This window comes from Heterodontus francisci, chromosome 16, assembly GCF_036365525.1.
Source record: "Heterodontus francisci isolate sHetFra1 chromosome 16, sHetFra1.hap1, whole genome shotgun sequence".
NCBI classification, from domain to species: domain Eukaryota; kingdom Metazoa; phylum Chordata; class Chondrichthyes; order Heterodontiformes; family Heterodontidae; genus Heterodontus; species Heterodontus francisci.
In genome coordinates this window covers 11896231-11916001 of record NC_090386.1, presented here as the reverse complement: position 1 = coordinate 11916001, position 19771 = coordinate 11896231, and positions in this window count along the sequence as shown.

Genomic DNA, 19771 nt, shown 5'->3' with positions numbered 1-19771 from the left:
ACCCTGGAAACAGGGCAGTCAATTACCCCGGAAACAGGGTGATCAGTTACCCTGAAAACAGGGAGATCAGTTAACCTGGAAACAGGGCAGTCAGTTACCCGGAAACAGGGTGATCAGTTACCCCGGAAACAGGGAGATCAGTTACCCTGGAAACAGGGCTTTCAGTTATCCTGGAAACAGGGTGGTCAGTGACACTGGAAACAGGGTGGTCAGTTATCCTGGAAACAAGGCGGTCAGTTACCCCGGAAACGGGGCAGTCAGTTACCCCGGAAACAGGGTGATCAGTTATCCTGGAAACAGGGCAGTCACTTAGCCTGGAAACAGGGCAGTCAGTTACCCCGGAAACAGGGCAGTCAGTTACCCTGGAATAGGGCAGTCAGTTACCCCGGAAACAGGGCAGTCAGTTACCCTGGAAACAGGGCAGTCATTACTCCCGGATACAGGGCAGTCAGTTTTCCCGGAAACAGGGTGATCAGTTACCCTGGAAACTGGGCAGTCAGTTACCCTGGAAACAGGGCAGTCAGTTACCCCGGAAACTGGGCAGTCAGTTACCCCGGAAACAGGGCAGTCAGTTCCCCTGGAAACAGGGCAGTCAGTTACCCTGGAAACAGGGCAGTCAGTTAACCTGGAAACAGGGCAGTCAGTTATCCTGGAAACAGGGCGGTCAGTTACCCCGGAAATAGGTAGGTCAGTTATCCTGGAAACAGGGTGATCAGTTATGCTGGAAACAGGGGAGTCAGTTATACTGGAAACAGGGTGGTCAGTGACCCTGGAAACAGGGTGGTCAGTTACCCCGGAAACAGGGTGATCAATTCTCCTGGAAACAGGGCGGTCAGTTACCCCGGAAACAGGGCAGTCAGTTACCCCGGAAACAGGGCAGTCAGTTAGCCTGGAAACAGGGCAGTCAGTTACCCCGGAAACAGGGCAGTCAGTTACCCTGGAAACAGGGCAGTCAGTTATCCCGGAAACAGGGCAGTCATTTATCCCGGAAACAGGGTGATCAGTTACCCTGGAAACAGGGCAGTCAGTTACCCTGGAAACAGGGCAGTCATTTCTCCCGGAAACAGGGCAGTCAGTTATCCCGGAAACAGGGTAATCAGTTACCCTGGAAACTGGGCAATCAGTTACCCTGGAAACAGGGCAGTCAGTTGCCCCGCAAACAGGGCAGTCAGTTACCCTGGAAACTGGGCAGTCAGTTACCATGGAAACCGGGGAGTCAGTTATCCCGGAAACAGGGTGATCAGTTACCCTGGAAACAGGGCATTCACTTATCCCTGAAACAGGGCCATCAGTTATCCGGGAAAAAGGGTGATCAGTTACCCTGGAAACTGGGCAGTCAGTTAACCTGGAAACAGGGCAGTCATTTACCCCGGAAGCAGGGCAGTCAGTTACCCAGGAAACAGGGCAGTCATTTCTCCCGGAAAAAGTGCACTCTGTTATCCCGGAAACAGGGTGATCAGTTACCCTGGAAACTGGGCAGTCAGTTACCCTGGAAACAGGGCAGTCAGTTACCCCGGACACAGGGCAGTCAGTTACCCTGGAAACTGGGCAGTCAGTTACCCTGCAAACAGGGGAGTCAGTTATCCCGGAAACAGGGTGATCAGTTACCCTGGAAACAGGGCAGTCATTTATCCCGGAAACAGGGCAGTCAGTTAACCTGGAAACAGGGCAGTCAGTTATCCATTAAACAGGGCAGTCAGATATCCCGGAAACAGGGCAGTCAGTTATCCTGGAAGCAGAGCGGTCAGTTACCCCGGAAATAGGGCGGTCAGTTATCCTGGAAACAGGGCGGTCAGTTACCCCGGAAACAGGGAGATCTGTTACCCCGGAAACAGGGCAGTCAGTTACCCTGGAAACTGGGCAGTCAGTTACCCTGGAAATAGGATGGTCAGTTACACTGGAAACAGGGTGATCAGTTATCCTGGAAACAGGGCGGTCAGTTCCCTCGGAAACAGGGCAGTCAGTTACCCCAGAAACAGGGCGGTCAGTAACCCTGGAAACAGATTAGTCAGTTACCCCGGAAACAGGGTGGTCAGTTACCCCGGAAACAGAGTGATCAGTTATCCTGGAAACAGGGCAGTCAGTTACCCCGGAAACAGGGCAGTCAGTTACCCTGGAAACAGGGCAGTCAATTACCCCGGAAACAGGGTGATCAGTTATTCTGAAAACAGGGAGATCAGTTAACCTGGAAACAGGGCAGTCAGTTACCCCGGAAACAGGGCAGTCAGTTACCCTGGAAACAGGGCAGTCAATTACCCCGGAAACAGGGTGATCAGTTACCCTGAAAACAGGGAGATCAGTTAACCTGGAAACAGGGCAGTCAGTTACCCGGAAACAGGGTGATCAGTTACCCCGGAAACAGGGAGATCAGTTACCCTGGAAACAGGGCTTTCAGTTATCCTGGAAACAGGGTGGTCAGTGACACTGGAAACAGGGTGGTCAGTTATCCTGGAAACAAGGCGGTCAGTTACCCCGGAAACGGGGCAGTCAGTTACCCCGGAAACAGGGTGATCAGTTATCCTGGAAACAGGGCAGTCACTTAGCCTGGAAACAGGGCAGTCAGTTACCCCGGAAACAGGGCAGTCAGTTACCCTGGAATAGGGCAGTCAGTTACCCCGGAAACAGGGCAGTCAGTTACCCTGGAAACAGGGCAGTCATTACTCCCGGATACAGGGCAGTCAGTTTTCCCGGAAACAGGGTGATCAGTTACCCTGGAAACTGGGCAGTCAGTTACCCTGGAAACAGGGCAGTCAGTTACCCCGGAAACTGGGCAGTCAGTTACCCCGGAAACAGGGCAGTCAGTTCCCCTGGAAACAGGGCAGTCAGTTACCCTGGAAACAGGGCAGTCAGTTAACCTGGAAACAGGGCAGTCAGTTATCCTGGAAACAGGGCGGTCAGTTACCCCGGAAATAGGTAGGTCAGTTATCCTGGAAACAGGGTGATCAGTTATGCTGGAAACAGGGGAGTCAGTTATACTGGAAACAGGGTGGTCAGTGACCCTGGAAACAGGGTGGTCAGTTACCCCGGAAACAGGGTGATCAATTCTCCTGGAAACAGGGCGGTCAGTTACCCCGGAAACAGGGCAGTCAGTTACCCCGGAAACAGGGCAGTCAGTTAGCCTGGAAACAGGGCAGTCAGTTACCCCGGAAACAGGGCAGTCAGTTACCCTGGAAACAGGGCAGTCAGTTATCCCGGAAACAGGGCAGTCATTTATCCCGGAAACAGGGTGATCAGTTACCCTGGAAACAGGGCAGTCAGTTACCCTGGAAACAGGGCAGTCATTTCTCCCGGAAACAGGGCAGTCAGTTATCCCGGAAACAGGGTAATCAGTTACCCTGGAAACTGGGCAATCAGTTACCCTGGAAACAGGCCAGTCAGTTGCCCCGCAAACAGGGCAGTCAGTTACCCTGGAAACTGGGCAGTCAGTTACCATGGAAACCGGGGAGTCAGTTATCCCGGAAACAGGGTGATCAGTTACCCTGGAAACAGGGCATTCACTTATCCCTGAAACAGGGCCATCAGTTATCCGGGAAAAAGGGTGATCAGTTACCCTGGAAACTGGGCAGTCAGTTAACCTGGAAACAGGGCAGTCATTTACCCCGGAAGCAGGGCAGTCAGTTACCCAGGAAACAGGGCAGTCATTTCTCCCGGAAAAAGTGCACTCTGTTATCCCGGAAACAGGGTGATCAGTTACCCTGGAAACTGGGCAGTCAGTTACCCTGGAAACAGGGCAGTCAGTTACCCCGGACACAGGGCAGTCAGTTACCCTGGAAACTGGGCAGTCAGTTACCCTGCAAACAGGGGAGTCAGTTATCCCGGAAACAGGGTGATCAGTTACCCTGGAAACAGGGCAGTCATTTATCCCGGAAACAGGGCAGTCAGTTAACCTGGAAACAGGGCAGTCAGTTATCCATTAAACAGGGCAGTCAGATATCCCGGAAACAGGGCAGTCAGTTATCCTGGAAGCAGAGCGGTCAGTTACCCCGGAAATAGGGCGGTCAGTTATCCTGGAAACAGGGCGGTCAGTTACCCCGGAAACAGGGAGATCTGTTACCCCGGAAACAGGGCAGTCAGTTACCCTGGAAACTGGGCAGTCAGTTACCCTGGAAATAGGATGGTCAGTTACACTGGAAACAGGGTGATCAGTTATCCTGGAAACAGGGCGGTCAGTTCCCTCGGAAACAGGGCAGTCAGTTACCCCAGAAACAGGGCGGTCAGTAACCCTGGAAACAGATTAGTCAGTTACCCCGGAAACAGGGTGGTCAGTTACCCCGGAAACAGAGTGATCAGTTATCCTGGAAACAGGGCAGTCAGTTACCCCGGAAACAGGGCAGTCAGTTACCCTGGAAACAGGGCAGTCAATTACCCCGGAAACAGGGTGATCAGTTACCCTGAAAACAGGGAGATCAGTTAACCTGGAAACAGGGCAGTCAGTTACCCCGGAAACAGGGCAGTCAGTTACCCTGGAAACAGGGCAGTCAATTACCCCGGAAACAGGGTGATCAGTTACCCTGAAAACAGGGAGATCAGTTAACCTGGAAACAGGGCAGTCAGTTACCCGGAAACAGGGTGATCAGTTACCCCGGAAAAAGGGAGATCAGTTACCCTGGAAACAGGGCTTTCAGTTATCCTGGAAACAGGGTGGTCAGTGACACTGGAAACAGGGTGGTCAGTTATCCTGGAAACAAGGCGGTCAGTTACCCCGGAAACGGGGCAGTCAGTTACCCCGGAAACAGGGTGATCAGTTATCCTGGAAACAGGGCAGTCACTTAGCCTGGAAACAGGGCAGTCAGTTACCCCGGAAACAGGGCAGTCAGTTACCCTGGAATAGGGCAGTCAGTTACCCCGGAAACAGGGCAGTCAGTTACCCTGGAAACAGGGCAGTCATTACTCCCGGATACAGGGCAGTCAGTTTTCCCGGAAACAGGGTGATCAGTTACCCTGGAAACTGGGCAGTCAGTTACCCTGGAAACAGGGCAGTCAGTTACCCCGGAAACTGGGCAGTCAGTTACCCCGGAAACAGGGCAGTCAGTTCCCCTGGAAACAGGGCAGTCAGTTACCCTGGAAACAGGGCAGTCAGTTAACCTGGAAACAGGGCAGTCAGTTATCCTGGAAACAGGGCGGTCAGTTACCCCGGAAATAGGTAGGTCAGTTATCCTGGAAACAGGGTGATCAGCTATGCTGGAAACAGGGGAGTCAGTTATACTGGAAACAGGGTGGTCAGTGACCCTGGAAACAGGGTGGTCAGTTACCCCGGAAACAGGGTGATCAATTCTCCTGGAAACAGGGCGGTCAGTTACCCCGGAAACAGGGCAGTCAGTTACCCCGGAAACAGGGCAGTCAGTTAGCCTGGAAACAGGGCAGTCAGTTACCCCGGAAACAGGGCAGTCAGTTACCCTGGAAACAGGGCAGTCAGTTATCCCGGAAACAGGGCAGTCATTTATCCCGGAAACAGGGTGATCAGTTACCCTGGAAACAGGGCAGTCAGTTACCCTGGAAACAGGGCAGTCATTTCTCCCGGAAACAGGGCAGTCAGTTATCCCGGAAACAGGGTAATCAGTTACCCTGGAAACTGGGCAATCAGTTACCCTGGAAACAGGGCAGTCAGTTGCCCCGCAAACAGGGCAGTCAGTTACCCTGGAAACTGGGCAGTCAGTTACCCTGGAAACAGGGCATTCACTTATCCCTGAAACAGGGCCATCAGTTATCCGGGAAAAAGGGTGATCAGTTACCCTGGAAACTGGGCAGTCAGTTAACCTGGAAACAGGGCAGTCATTTACCCCGGAAGCAGGGCAGTCAGTTACCCAGGAAACAGGGCAGTCATTTCTCCCGGAAAAAGTGCACTCTGTTATCCCGGAAACAGGGTGATCAGTTACCCTGGAAACTGGGCAGTCAGTTACCCTGGAAACAGGGCAGTCAGTTACCCCGGACACAGGGCAGTCAGTTACCCTGGAAACTGGGCAGTCAGTTACCCTGCAAACAGGGGAGTCAGTTATCCCGGAAACAGGGTGATCAGTTACCCTGGAAACAGGGCAGTCATTTATCCCGGAAACAGGGCAGTCAGTTAACCTGGAAACAGGGCAGTCAGTTATCCATTAAACAGGGCAGTCAGATATCCCGGAAACAGGGCAGTCAGTTATCCTGGAAGCAGAGCGGTCAGTTACCCCGGAAATAGGGCGGTCAGTTATCCTGGAAACAGGGCGGTCAGTTACCCCGGAAACAGGGAGATCTGTTACCCCGGAAACAGGGCAGTCAGTTACCCTGGAAACTGGGCAGTCAGTTACCCTGGAAATAGGATGGTCAGTTACACTGGAAACAGGGTGATCAGTTATCCTGGAAACAGGGCGGTCAGTTCCCTCGGAAACAGGGCAGTCAGTTACCCCAGAAACAGGGCGGTCAGTAACCCTGGAAACAGATTAGTCAGTTACCCCGGAAACAGGGTGGTCAGTTACCCCGGAAACAGAGTGATCAGTTATCCTGGAAACAGGGCAGTCAGTTACCCCGGAAACAGGGCAGTCAGTTACCCTGGAAACAGGGCAGTCAATTACCCCGGAAACAGGGTGATCAGTTACCCTGAAAACAGGGAGATCAGTTAACCTGGAAACAGGGCAGTCAGTTACCCGGAAACAGGGTGATCAGTTACCCCGGAAACAGGGAGATCAGTTACCCTGGAAACAGGGCTTTCAGTTATCCTGGAAACAGGGTGGTCAGTGACACTGGAAACAGGGTGGTCAGTTATCCTGGAAACAAGGCGGTCAGTTACCCCCGAAACGGGGCAGTCAGTTACCCCGGAAACAGGGTGATCAGTTATCCTGGAAACAGGGCAGTCAGTTAGCCTGGAAACAGGGCAGTCAGTTACCCCGGAAACAGGGCAGTCAGTTACCCTGGAATAGGGCAGTCAGTTACCCCGGAAACAGGGCAGTCAGTTACCCTGGAAACAGGGCAGTCATTACTCCCGGATACAGGGCAGTCAGTTTTCCCGGAAACAGGGTGATCATTTCCCCTGGAAACTGGGCAGTCAGTTACCCTGGAAACAGGGCAGTCAGTTACCCCGGAAACTGGGCAGTCAGTTACCCCGGAAACAGGGCAGTCAGTTCCCCTGGAAACAGGGCAGTCAGTTACCCTGGAAACAGGGCAGTCAGTTAACCTGGAAACAGGGCAGTCAGTTATCCTGGAAACAGGGCGGTCAGTTACCCCGGAAATAGGTAGGTCAGTTATCCTGGAAACAGGGTGATCAGTTATGCTGGAAACAGGGCAGTCATTTATCCCGGACACAGGGCAGTCAGTTACCCTGGAAACTGGGCAGTCAGTTACCCTGCAAACAGGGGAGTCAGTTATCCCGGAAACAGGGTGATCAGTTACCCTGGAAACAGGGCAGTCATTTATCCCGGAAACAGGGCAGTCAGTTAACCTGGAAACAGGGCAGTCAGTTATCCATTAAACAGGGCAGTCAGATATCCCGGAAACAGGGCAGTCAGTTATCCTGGAAGCAGAGCGGTCAGTTACCCCGGAAATAGGGCGGTCAGTTATCCTGGAAACAGGGCGGTCAGTTACCCCGGAAACAGGGAGATCTGTTACCCCGGAAACAGGGCAGTCAGTTACCCTGGAAACTGGGCAGTCAGTTACCCTGGAAATAGGATGGTCAGTTACACTGGAAACAGGGTGATCAGTTATCCTGGAAACAGGGCGGTCAGTTCCCTCGGAAACAGGGCAGTCAGTTACCCCAGAAACAGGGCGGTCAGTAACCCTGGAAACAGATTAGTCAGTTACCCCGGAAACAGGGTGGTCAGTTACCCCGGAAACAGAGTGATCAGTTATCCTGGAAACAGGGCAGTCAGTTACCCCGGAAACAGGGCAGTCAGTTACCCTGGAAACAGGGCAGTCAATTACCCCGGAAACAGGGTGATCAGTTACCCTGAAAACAGGGAGATCAGTTAACCTGGAAACAGGGCAGTCAGTTACCCGGAAACAGGGTGATCAGTTACCCCGGAAACAGGGAGATCAGTTACCCTGGAAACAGGGCTTTCAGTTATCCTGGAAACAGGGTGGTCAGTGACACTGGAAACAGGGTGGTCAGTTATCCTGGAAACAAGGCGGTCAGTTACCCCCGAAACGGGGCAGTCAGTTACCCCGGAAACAGGGTGATCAGTTATCCTGGAAACAGGGCAGTCAGTTAGCCTGGAAACAGGGCAGTCAGTTACCCCGGAAACAGGGCAGTCAGTTACCCTGGAATAGGGCAGTCAGTTACCCCGGAAACAGGGCAGTCAGTTACCCTGGAAACAGGGCAGTCATTACTCCCGGATACAGGGCAGTCAGTTTTCCCGGAAACAGGGTGATCATTTCCCCTGGAAACTGGGCAGTCAGTTACCCTGGAAACAGGGCAGTCAGTTACCCCGGAAACTGGGCAGTCAGTTACCCCGGAAACAGGGCAGTCAGTTCCCCTGGAAACAGGGCAGTCAGTTACCCTGGAAACAGGGCAGTCAGTTAACCTGGAAACAGGGCAGTCAGTTATCCTGGAAACAGGGCGGTCAGTTACCCCGGAAATAGGTAGGTCAGTTATCCTGGAAACAGGGTGATCAGTTATGCTGGAAACAGGGGAGTCAGTTATACTGGAAACAGGGTGGTCAGTGACCCTGGAAACAGGGTGGTCAGTTACCCCGGAAACAGGGTGATCAGTTCTCCTGGAAACAGGGCGGTCAGTTACCCCGGAAACAGGGCAGTCAGTTACCCCGGAAACAGGGCAGTCAGTTACCCCGGAAACAGGGTGATCAGTTATCCTGGAAACAGGGCGGTCAGTTACCCCGGAAACAGGGCAGTCATTTACCCCGGAAACAGGGTGATCAGTTATCCTGGAAACAGGGCAGTCAGTTAGCCTGGAAACAGGGCAGTCAGTTACCCCGGAAACAGGGCAGTCAGTTACCCTGGAAACAGGGCAGTCAGTTATCCCGGAAACAGGGCAGTCATTTATCCCGGAAACAGGGTGATCAGTTACCCTGGAAACAGGGCAGTCAGTTACCCTGGAAACAGGGCAGTCATTTCTCCCGGAAACAGGGCAGTCAGTTATCCCGGAAACAGGGTAATCAGTTACCCTGGAAACTGGGCAATCAGTTACCCTGGAAACAGGGCAGTCAGTTGCCCCGCAAACAGGGCAGTCAGTTACCCTGGAAACTGGGCAGTCAGTTACCATGGAAACCAGGGAGTCAGTTATCCCGGAAACAGGGTGATCAGTTACCCTGGAAACAGGGCATTCACTTATCCCTGAAACAGGGCCGTCAGTTATCCGGGAAAAAGGGTGATCAGTTACCCTGGAAACTGGGCAGTCAGTTAACCTGGAAACAGGGCAGTCATTTACCCCGGAAGCAGGGCAGTCAGTTACCCAGGAAACAGGGCAGTCATTACTCCCGGAAAAAGTGCACTCTGTTATCCCGGAAACAGGGTGATCAGTTACCCTGGAAACTGGGCAGTCAGTTACCCTGGAAACAGGGCAGTCAGTTACCCCGGACACAGGGCAGTCAGTTACCCTGGAAACTGGGCAGTCAGTTACCCTGCAAACAGGGGAGTCAGTTATCCCGGAAACAGGGTGATCAGTTACCCTGGAAACAGGGCAGTCAGTTATCCCGGAAACAGAGCAGTCAGTTATCCCGGAAAAAGGGTGATCAGTTACCCTGGAAACTGGGCTGTCAGTTACCCGGGAAACAGGGCAGTCAGTTACCCCGGAAGCAGGGCAGTCAGTTACCCAGGAAACAGGACAGTCAGTTACCCCGGAAACTGGGCAGTCAGTTACCCTGGAAACAGGGCAGTCAGTCACCCTGGAAACTGGTTAATCAGTTAACCCGGAAACAGGGTGATCTGTTACCCCGGAAACGGGGCAGTCAGTTCCCCTGGAAACAGAACAGTCAGTTACCCTGGAAACAGGGGAGTCAGTTATCCTGGAAACAGGGTGGTCAGTGACCCTGGAAACAGGGTGGTCAGTTACCCCGGAAACAGGGTGATCAGTTATCCTGGAAACAGTGCGGTCAGTTACCCCGGAAACAGGGCAGTCAGTTACCCCGGAAACAGGGTGATCTGTTACCCTGGAAACAGGTTATTCAGTTACTCTGGAAACTGGGCAGTCAGTTACCCTGGAAACAGGGCAATCAGTTATCCCGGAAACAGGGTTATCAGTTACCCTGGAAACAGGGCAGTCAGTTATCCCGGAAGCAGGGCAGTCAGTTACCCTGGAAACAGGGAGGTCAGTTACCCCGGAAACTGGGCAGTCAGTTACCCCGGAAACAGGGTGATCAGTTACCCCGGAAACAGGGCAGTCAGTTATCCTGGAAACAGGGCAGTTAGTTATCCCGGAAACAGGGTGATAATTTACCCTGGAAACTGGGCAGTCAGTTACCCTGGAAACAGGGCGGTCAGTTACCCTGGAAACAGGGCAGTCAATTATCCTGGAAACAGGGTGACAGTTACACTGGAAACTGGGCAGTCAGTTACCCCGGAAACAGGGCAGTTAGTTACCCCGGAAACAGGGCAGTTAGTTACCCTGGAAACTGGGCAGTCAGTTACCCTGGAAACTGGGCAGTCAGTTCCCCCGGAAACAGGGCAGTTTGTTGCCCTGGAAACAGGGCAGTCAGTTACCCCGGAAACATGGTGATCCGTTGCACTGGAAACAGGGAGATCAGTTACCCTGGAAACAGGGCAGTCAGTTACCCCGGAAACAGGGCAGTCAGTTACCCGGAAACAGGGTGATCAGTTACCCCGGAAACAGGGAGATCAGTTACCCTGGAAACAGGGCTTTCAGTTATCCTGGAAACAGGGTGGTCAGTGACCCTGGAAACAGGGCGGTCAGTTACCCCGGAAACAGGGCAGTCAGTTACCCCGGAAACAGGGTGATCAGTTATCCTGGAAACAGGGCAGTCAGTTAGCCTGGAAACAGGGCAGTCAGTTACCCCGGAAACAGGGTAAGTCAGTTACCCTGGAAACAGGGCAGTCAGTTATCCCGGAAACAGGGCAGTCAGTTATCCCGGAAACAGGGCAGTCAGTTAACCTGGAAACAGGGCAGTCAGTTATCCCGGAAACAGGGCAGTCAGTTAACCTGGAAACAGGGCAGTCAGTTATCCATTAAACAGGGCAGTCAGATATCCCGGAAACAGGGCAGTCAGTTATCCTGGAAGCAGAGCGGTCAGTTACCCCAGAAATAGGGCGGTCAGTTATCCTGGAAACAGGGCGGTCAGTTACCCCGGAAACAGGGAGATCTGTTACCCCGGAAACAGGGCAGTCAGTTACCCTGGAAACTGGGCAGTCAGTTACCCTGGAAATAGGATGGTTAGTTACACTGGAAACAGGGTGATCAGTTATCCTGGAAACAGGGCGGTCAGTTCCCTCGGAAACAGGGCAGTCAGTTACCCCAGAAACAGGGCGGTCAGTAACCCTGGAAACAGATTAGTCAGTTACCCCGGAAACAGGGTGGTCAGTTACCCCGGAAACAGAGTGATCAGTTATCCTGGAAACAGGGCAGTCAGTTACCCCGGAAACAGGGCAGTCAGTTACCCTGGAAACAGGGCAGTCAATTACCCCGGAAACAGGGTGATCAGTTACCCTGAAAACAGGGAGATCAGTTAACCTGGAAACAGGGCAGTCAGTTACCCGGAAACAGGGTGATCAGTTACCCCGGAAACAGGGAGATCAGTTACCCTGGAAACAGGGCTTTCAGTTATCCTGGAAACAGGGTGGTCAGTGACACTGGAAACAGGGTGGTCAGTTATCCTGGAAACAAGGCGGTCAGTTACCCCGGAAACGGGGCAGTCAGTTACCCCGGAAACAGGGTGATCAGTTATCCTGGAAACAGGGCAGTCAGTTAGCCTGGAAACAGGGCAGTCAGTTACCCCGGAAACAGGGCAGTCAGTTACCCTGGAAACAGGGCAGTCAGTTATCCCGGAAACAGGGCAGTCATTTATCCCGGAAACAGGGTGATCAGTTACCCTGGAATAGGGCAGTCAGTTACCCCGGGAACAGGGCAGTCAGTTACCCTGGAAACAGGGCAGTCATTACTCCCGGATACAGGGCAGTCAGTTTTCCCGGAAACAGGGTGATCAGTTACCCTGGAAACTGGGCAGTCAGTTACCCTGGAAACAGGGCAGTCAGTTACCCCGGAAACTGGGCAGTCAGTTACCCCGGAAACAGGGCAGTCAGTTCCCCTGGAAACAGGGCAGTCAGTTACCCCGGAAACAGGGCAGTCAGTTACCCTGGAAACAGGGCAGTCAGTTATCCCGGAAACAGGGCAGTCATTTATCCCGGAAACAGGGTGATCAGTTACCCTGGAAACAGGGCAGTCAGTTACCCTGGAAACAGGGCAGTCATTTCTCCCGGAAACTGGGCAGTCAGTTATCCCGGAAACAGGGTAATCAGTTACCCTGGAAACTGGGCAATCAGTTACCCTGGAAACAGGGCAGTCAGTTGCCCCGCAAACAGGGCAGTCAGTTACCCTGGAAACTGGGCAGTCAGTTACCATGGAAACCGGGGAGTCAGTTATCCCGGAAACAGGGTGATCAGTTACCCTGGAAACAGGGCATTCACTTATCCCTGAAACAGGGCCGTCAGTTATCCGGGAAAAAGGGTGATCAGTTACCCTGGAAACTGGGCAGTCAGTTAACCTGGAAACAGGGCAGTCATTTACCCCGGAAGCAGGGCAGTCAGTTACCCAGGAAACAGGGCAGTCATTTCTCCCGGAAAAAGTGCACTCTGTTATCCCGGAAACAGGGTGATCAGTTACCCTGGAAACTGGGCAGTCAGTTACCCTGGAAACAGGGCAGTCAGTTACCCCGGACACAGGGCAGTCAGTTACCCTGGAAACTGGGCAGTCAGTTACCCTGCAAACAGGGGAGTCAGTTATCCCGGAAACAGGGTGATCAGTTACCCTGGAAACAGGGCAGTCAGTTATCCCGGAAACAGAGCAGTCAGTTATCCCGGAAAAAGGGTGATCAGTTACCCTGGAAACTGGGCTGTCAGTTACCCGGGAAACAGGGCAGTCAGTTACCCCGGAAGCAGGGCAGTCAGTTACCCAGGAAACAGGACAGTCAGTTACCCCGGAAACTGGGCAGTCAGTTACCCTGGAAACAGGGCAGTCAGTCACCCTGGAAACTGGTTAATCAGTTAACCCGGAAACAGGGTGATCTGTTACCCCGGAAACAGGGCAGTCAGTTCCCCTGGAAACAGAACAGTCAGTTACCCTGGAAACAGGGGAGTCAGTTATCCTGGAAACAGGGTGGTCAGTGACCCTGGAAACAGGGTGGTCAGTTACCCCGGAAACAGGGTGATCAGTTATCCTGGAAACAGTGCGGTCAGTTACCCCGGAAACAGGGCAGTCAGTTACCCCGGAAACAGGGTGATCTGTTACCCTGGAAACAGGTTATTCAGTTACTCTGGAAACTGGGCAGTCAGTTACCCTGGAAACAGGGCAATCAGTTATCCCGGAAACAGGGTTATCAGTTACCCTGGAAACAGGGCAGTCAGTTATCCCGGAAGCAGGGCAGTCAGTTACCCTGGAAACAGGGAGGTCAGTTACCCCGGAAACTGGGCAGTCAGTTACCCCGGAAACAGGGTGATCAGTTACCCCGGAAACAGGGCAGTCAGTTATCCTGGAAACAGGGCAGTTAGTTATCCCGGAAACAGGGTGATAATTTACCCTGGAAACTGGGCAGTCAGTTACCCTGGAAACAGGGCGGTCAGTTACCCTGGAAACAGGGCAGTCAATTATCCTGGAAACAGGGTGACAGTTACACTGGAAACTGGGCAGTCAGTTACCCCGGAAACAGGGCAGTTAGTTACCCCGGAAACAGGGCAGTTAGTTACCCTGGAAACTGGGCAGTCAGTTACCCTGGAAACTGGGCAGTCAGTTCCCCCGGAAACAGGGCAGTTTGTTGCCCTGGAAACAGGGCAGTCAGTTACCCCGGAAACATGGTGATCCGTTGCACTGGAAACAGGGAGATCAGTTACCCTGGAAACAGGGCAGTCAGTTACCCCGGAAACAGGGCAGTCAGTTACCCGGAAACAGGGTGATCAGTTACCCCGGAAACAGGGAGATCAGTTACCCTGGAAACAGGGCTTTCAGTTATCCTGGAAACAGGGTGGTCAGTGACCCTGGAAACAGGGCGGTCAGTTACCCCGGAAACAGGGCAGTCAGTTACCCCGGAAACAGGGTGATCAGTTATCCTGGAAACAGGGCAGTCAGTTAGCCTGGAAACAGGGCAGTCAGTTACCCCGGAAACAGGGTAAGTCAGTTACCCTGGAAACAGGGCAGTCAGTTATCCCGGAAACAGGGCAGTCAGTTATCCCGGAAACAGGGCAGTCAGTTAACCTGGAAACAGGGCAGTCAGTTATCCCGGAAACAGGGCAGTCAGTTAACCTGGAAACAGGGCAGTCAGTTATCCATTAAACAGGGCAGTCAGATATCCCGGAAACAGGGCAGTCAGTTATCCTGGAAGCAGAGCGGTCAGTTACCCCAGAAATAGGGCGGTCAGTTATCCTGGAAACAGGGCGGTCAGTTACCCCGGAAACAGGGAGATCTGTTACCCCGGAAACAGGGCAGTCAGTTACCCTGGAAACTGGGCAGTCAGTTACCCTGGAAATAGGATGGTTAGTTACACTGGAAACAGGGTGATCAGTTATCCTGGAAACAGGGCGGTCAGTTCCCTCGGAAACAGGGCAGTCAGTTACCCCAGAAACAGGGCGGTCAGTAACCCTGGAAACAGATTAGTCAGTTACCCCGGAAACAGGGTGGTCAGTTACCCCGGAAACAGAGTGATCAGTTATCCTGGAAACAGGGCAGTCAGTTACCCCGGAAACAGGGCAGTCAGTTACCCTGGAAACAGGGCAGTCAATTACCCCGGAAACAGGGTGATCAGTTACCCTGAAAACAGGGAGATCAGTTAACCTGGAAACAGGGCAGTCAGTTACCCGGAAACAGGGTGATCAGTTACCCCGGAAACAGGGAGATCAGTTACCCTGGAAACAGGGCTTTCAGTTATCCTGGAAACAGGGTGGTCAGTGACACTGGAAACAGGGTGGTCAGTTATCCTGGAAACAAGGCGGTCAGTTACCCCGGAAACGGGGCAGTCAGTTACCCCGGAAACAGGGTGATCAGTTATCCTGGAAACAGGGCAGTCAGTTAGCCTGGAAACAGGGCAGTCAGTTACCCCGGAAACAGGGCAGTCAGTTACCCTGGAAACAGGGCAGTCAGTTATCCCGGAAACAGGGCAGTCATTTATCCCGGAAACAGGGTGATCAGTTACCCTGGAATAGGGCAGTCAGTTACCCCGGGAACAGGGCAGTCAGTTACCCTGGAAACAGGGCAGTCATTACTCCCGGATACAGGGCAGTCAGTTTTCCCGGAAACAGGGTGATCAGTTACCCTGGAAACTGGGCAGTCAGTTACCCTGGAAACAGGGCAGTCAGTTACCCCGGAAACTGGGCAGTCAGTTACCCCGGAAACAGGGCAGTCAGTTCCCCTGGAAACAGGGCAGTCAGTTACCCCGGAAACAGGGCAGTCAGTTACCCTGGAAACAGGGCAGTCAGTTATCCCGGAAACAGGGCAGTCATTTATCCCGGAAACAGGGTGATCAGTTACCCTGGAAACAGGGCAGTCAGTTACCCTGGAAACAGGGCAGTCATTTCTCCCGGAAACTGGGCAGTCAGTTATCCCGGAAACAGGGTAATCAGTTACCCTGGAAACTGGGCAATCAGTTACCCTGGAAACAGGGCAGTCAGTTGCCCCGCAAACAGGGCAGTCAGTTACCCTGGAAACTGGGCAGTCAGTTACCATGGAAACCGGGGAGTCAGTTATCCCGGAAACAGGGTGATCAGTTACCCTGGAAACAGGGCATTCACTTATCCCTGAAACAGGGCCGTCAGTTATCCGGGAAAAAGGGTGATCAGTTACCCTGGAAACTGGGCAGTCAGTTAACCTGGAAACAGGGCAGTCATTTACCCCGGAAGCAGGGCAGTCAGTTACCCAGGAAACAGGGCAGTCATTTCTCCCGGAAAAAGTGCACTCTGTTATCCCGGAAACAGGGTGATCAGTTACCCTGGAAACTGGGCAGTCAGTTACCCTGGAAACAGGGCAGTCAGTTACCCCGGACACAGGGCAGTCAGTTACCCTGGAAACTGGGCAGTCAGTTACCCTGCAAACAGGGGAGTCAGTTATCCCGGAAACAGGGTGATCAGTTACCCTGGAAACAGGGCAGTCAGTTATCCCGGAAACAGAGCAGTCAGTTATCCCGGAAAAAGGGTGATCAGTTACCCTGGAAACTGGGCTGTCAGTTACCCGGGAAACAGGGCAGTCAGTTACCCCGGAAGCAGGGCAGTCAGTTACCCAGGAAACAGGACAGTCAGTTACCCCGGAAACTGGGCAGTCAGTTACCCTGGAAACAGGGCAGTCAGTCACCCTGGAAACTGGTTAATCAGTTAACCCGGAAACAGGGTGATCTGTTACCCCGGAAACAGGGCAGTCAGTTCCCCTGGAAACAGAACAGTCAGTTACCCTGGAAACAGGGGAGTCAGTTATCCTGGAAACAGGGTGGTCAGTGACCCTGGAAACAGGGTGGTCAGTTACCCCGGAAACAGGGTGATCAGTTATCCTGGAAACAGTGCGGTCAGTTACCCCGGAAACAGGGCAGTCAGTTACCCCGGAAACAGGGTGATCTGTTACCCTGGAAACAGGTTATTCAGTTACTCTGGAAACTGGGCAGTCAGTTACCCTGGAAACAGGGCAGTCAGTTATCCCGGAAACAGGGTTATCAGTTACCCTGGAAACAGGGCAGTCAGTTATCCCGGAAACAGGGCAGTCAGTTACCCTGGAAACAGGGAGGTCAGTTACCCCGGAAACTGGGCAGTCAGTTACCCCGGAAACAGGGTGATCAGTTACCCCGGAAACAGGGCAGTCAGTTATCCTGGAAACAGGGCAGTTAGTTATCCCGGAAACAGGGTGATAATTTACCCTGGAAACTGGGCAGTCAGTTACCCTGGAAACAGGGCGGTCAGTTACCCTGGAAACAGGGCAGTCAATTATCCTGGAAACAGGGTGATCAGTTACACTGGAAGGTGGGCTGTCAGTTACCCTGGAAACAGGGCAGTCAGTTACCCTGGAAACTGGGCAGTCAGTTACCCCGGAAACAGGGCAGTTAGTTACCCTGGAAACTGGGCAGTCAGTTACCCTGGAAACTGGGCAGTCAGTTCCCCCGGAAACAGGGCAGTTTGTTGCCCTGGAAACAGGGCAGTCAGTTACCCCGGAAACATGGTGATCCGTTGCACTGGAAACAGGGAGATCAGTTACCCTGGAAACAGGGCAGTCAGTTACCCCGGAAACAGGGCAGTCAGTTACCCGGAAACAGGGTGATCAGTTACCCCGGAAACAGGGAGATCAGTTACCCTGGAAACAGGGCTTTCAGTTATCCTGGAAACATGGTGGTCAGTGACCCTGGAAACAGGGCGGTCAGTTACCCCGGAAACAGGGCAGTCAGTTACCCCGGAAACAGGGTGATCAGTTATCCTGGAAACAGGGCAGTCAGTTAGCCTGGAAACAGGGCAGTCAGTTACCCCGGAAACAGGGTCAGTCAGTTACCCTGGAAACAGGGCAGTCACTTATCCCGGAAACAGGGCAGTCAGTTATCCCGGAAACAGGGTGATCAGTTACCCTGGAAACAGGGCAGTCAGTTACCCTGGAAACTGGGCAGTCAGTTACCCTGGAAACAGGGCAGTCAGTCACCCTGGAAACTGGGCAGTCAGTTACCCCGGAAACAGGGTGATCAGTTACCCCGGAAACAGGGCAGTCAGTTACCATGGAAACTGGGCAGTCAGTTACCCTGAAACAGGGAAGTCAGTTACCCCGGAAACTGGGCAGTCAGTTACCCCGGAAACAGGGTGATCAGTTACCCCGGAAACAGGGCAGTCAGTTATCCCGGAAACAGGGCAGTTAGTTATCCCGGAAACAGGGTGATAATTTACCCTGGAAACTGGGCAGTCAGTGACCCTGGAAACAGGGCGGTCAGTTACCCTGGAAACAGGGCAGTCAATTATCCTGGAAACAGGGTGATCAGTTACACTGGAAGGTGGGCTGTCAGTTACCCTGGAAACAGGGCAGTCAGTTACCCTGGAAACTGGGCAGTCAGTTACCCCGGAAACAGGGCAGTTAGTTACCCTGGAAACTGGGCAGTCAGTTACCCTGGAAACTGGGCAGTCAGTTCCCCCGGAAACAGGGCGGTCAGTTGCCCTGGAAACAGGGCAGTCAGTTACCCCGGAAACATGGTGATCCGTTGCACTGGAAACAGTGTGGTAAGTGACCCCGGAAACAGGGTGATCAGTTATCGTGGAAACAGGGCGGTCAGTTACCCCGGAAACAGGGCAGTCAGTTACCGCGGAAACAGGGTGATCAGTTATCCTGGAAATAGGGCCATCAGTTAGCTTGGAAACAGGGTAGTCAGTTACCCCTTAAACAGGGCAGTCAGTTTTCCTGGAAACAGGGCAGTCAGTTATCCCGGAAACAGGGCAGTCAGTTGTCCCGGAAACAGGGTGATCAGTTACCCTGGAAACAGGGCAGTCAGTTACACCGGAAACAGGGCAATCAGTTACCCTGGAAACAGGGCAGTCAGTTATCCCGGAAACAGGGCAGTCAGTTAACCTGGAAACAGGGCGGTCAGTTATCCAGTAAACAGGGCAGTCAGTTATCTCGGAAACAGGGCATTCAGTTATCCTGGAAACAGGGCGGTCAGTTACCCCGGAAATAGGGCGGTCAGTTACCCTGGAAACTGGGCAGTCAGTTACCCTGGAAACAGGATGGTCAGTTACCCTGGAAACAGGGTGATCAGTTATCCTGGAAACAGGGCGGTCAGTTACCCCGGAAACAGGGCAGTCAGTTACCCCAGAAACAGGGCGGTCAGTAACCCTGGAAACAGATTAGTCAGTTACCCTGGAAACAGGGTGGTCAGTTACCCCGGAAACAGGGTGATCAGTTATCCTGGAAACAGGGCGGTCGGTCAGTTACCCCGGAAACAGGGCAGTCAGTTACCCCGGAAACAGGGTGATCAGTTATCCTGGAAACAGGGCAGTCAGTTAGCCTGGAAACAGGGCAGTCAGTTACCCTGGAAACAGGGCAGTCAGTTACCCTGGAAACAGGGCTGTCATTTCTCCCGGAAACTGGGCAGTCAGTTATCCCGGAAACAGGGTGATCAGTTACCCTGGACACTGGGCAGTCAGTTACCATGGAAACAGGGCAGTCAGTTACCCCGGAAACAGGGCAGTCAATTAACCTGGAAACAGGGCGGTCAGTTATCCAGTAAACAGGGCAGTCAGTTATCCCGGAAACAGGGCAGTCAGTTATCCTGGAAACAGGGCATTCAGTTACCCCGGAAATAGGGCAGTCAGTTATCCTGGAAACAGGGCGGTCAGTTACCCTGGAAACAGGAGATCTGTTACCCCGGAAACAGGGCAGTCAGTTACCCTGGAAACTGGGCAGTCAGTTACCCTGGAAACAGGATGGTCAGTTACCCTGGAAGCAGGGTGATCAGTTATCCTGGAAACAGGGCGGTCAGTTACCCCGGAAACAGGGCAGTCAGTTACCCCAGAAAAAGGGCGGTCAGTAACCCTGGAAACAGATTAGTCAGTTACACTGGAAACAGGGTGGTCAGTTACCCCGGAAACAGGGTGATCAGTTATCCTGGAAACAGGGCGGTCGGTCAGTTACCCCGGAAACAGGGCAGTCAGTTACCCCGGAAACAGGGTGATCAGTTATCCT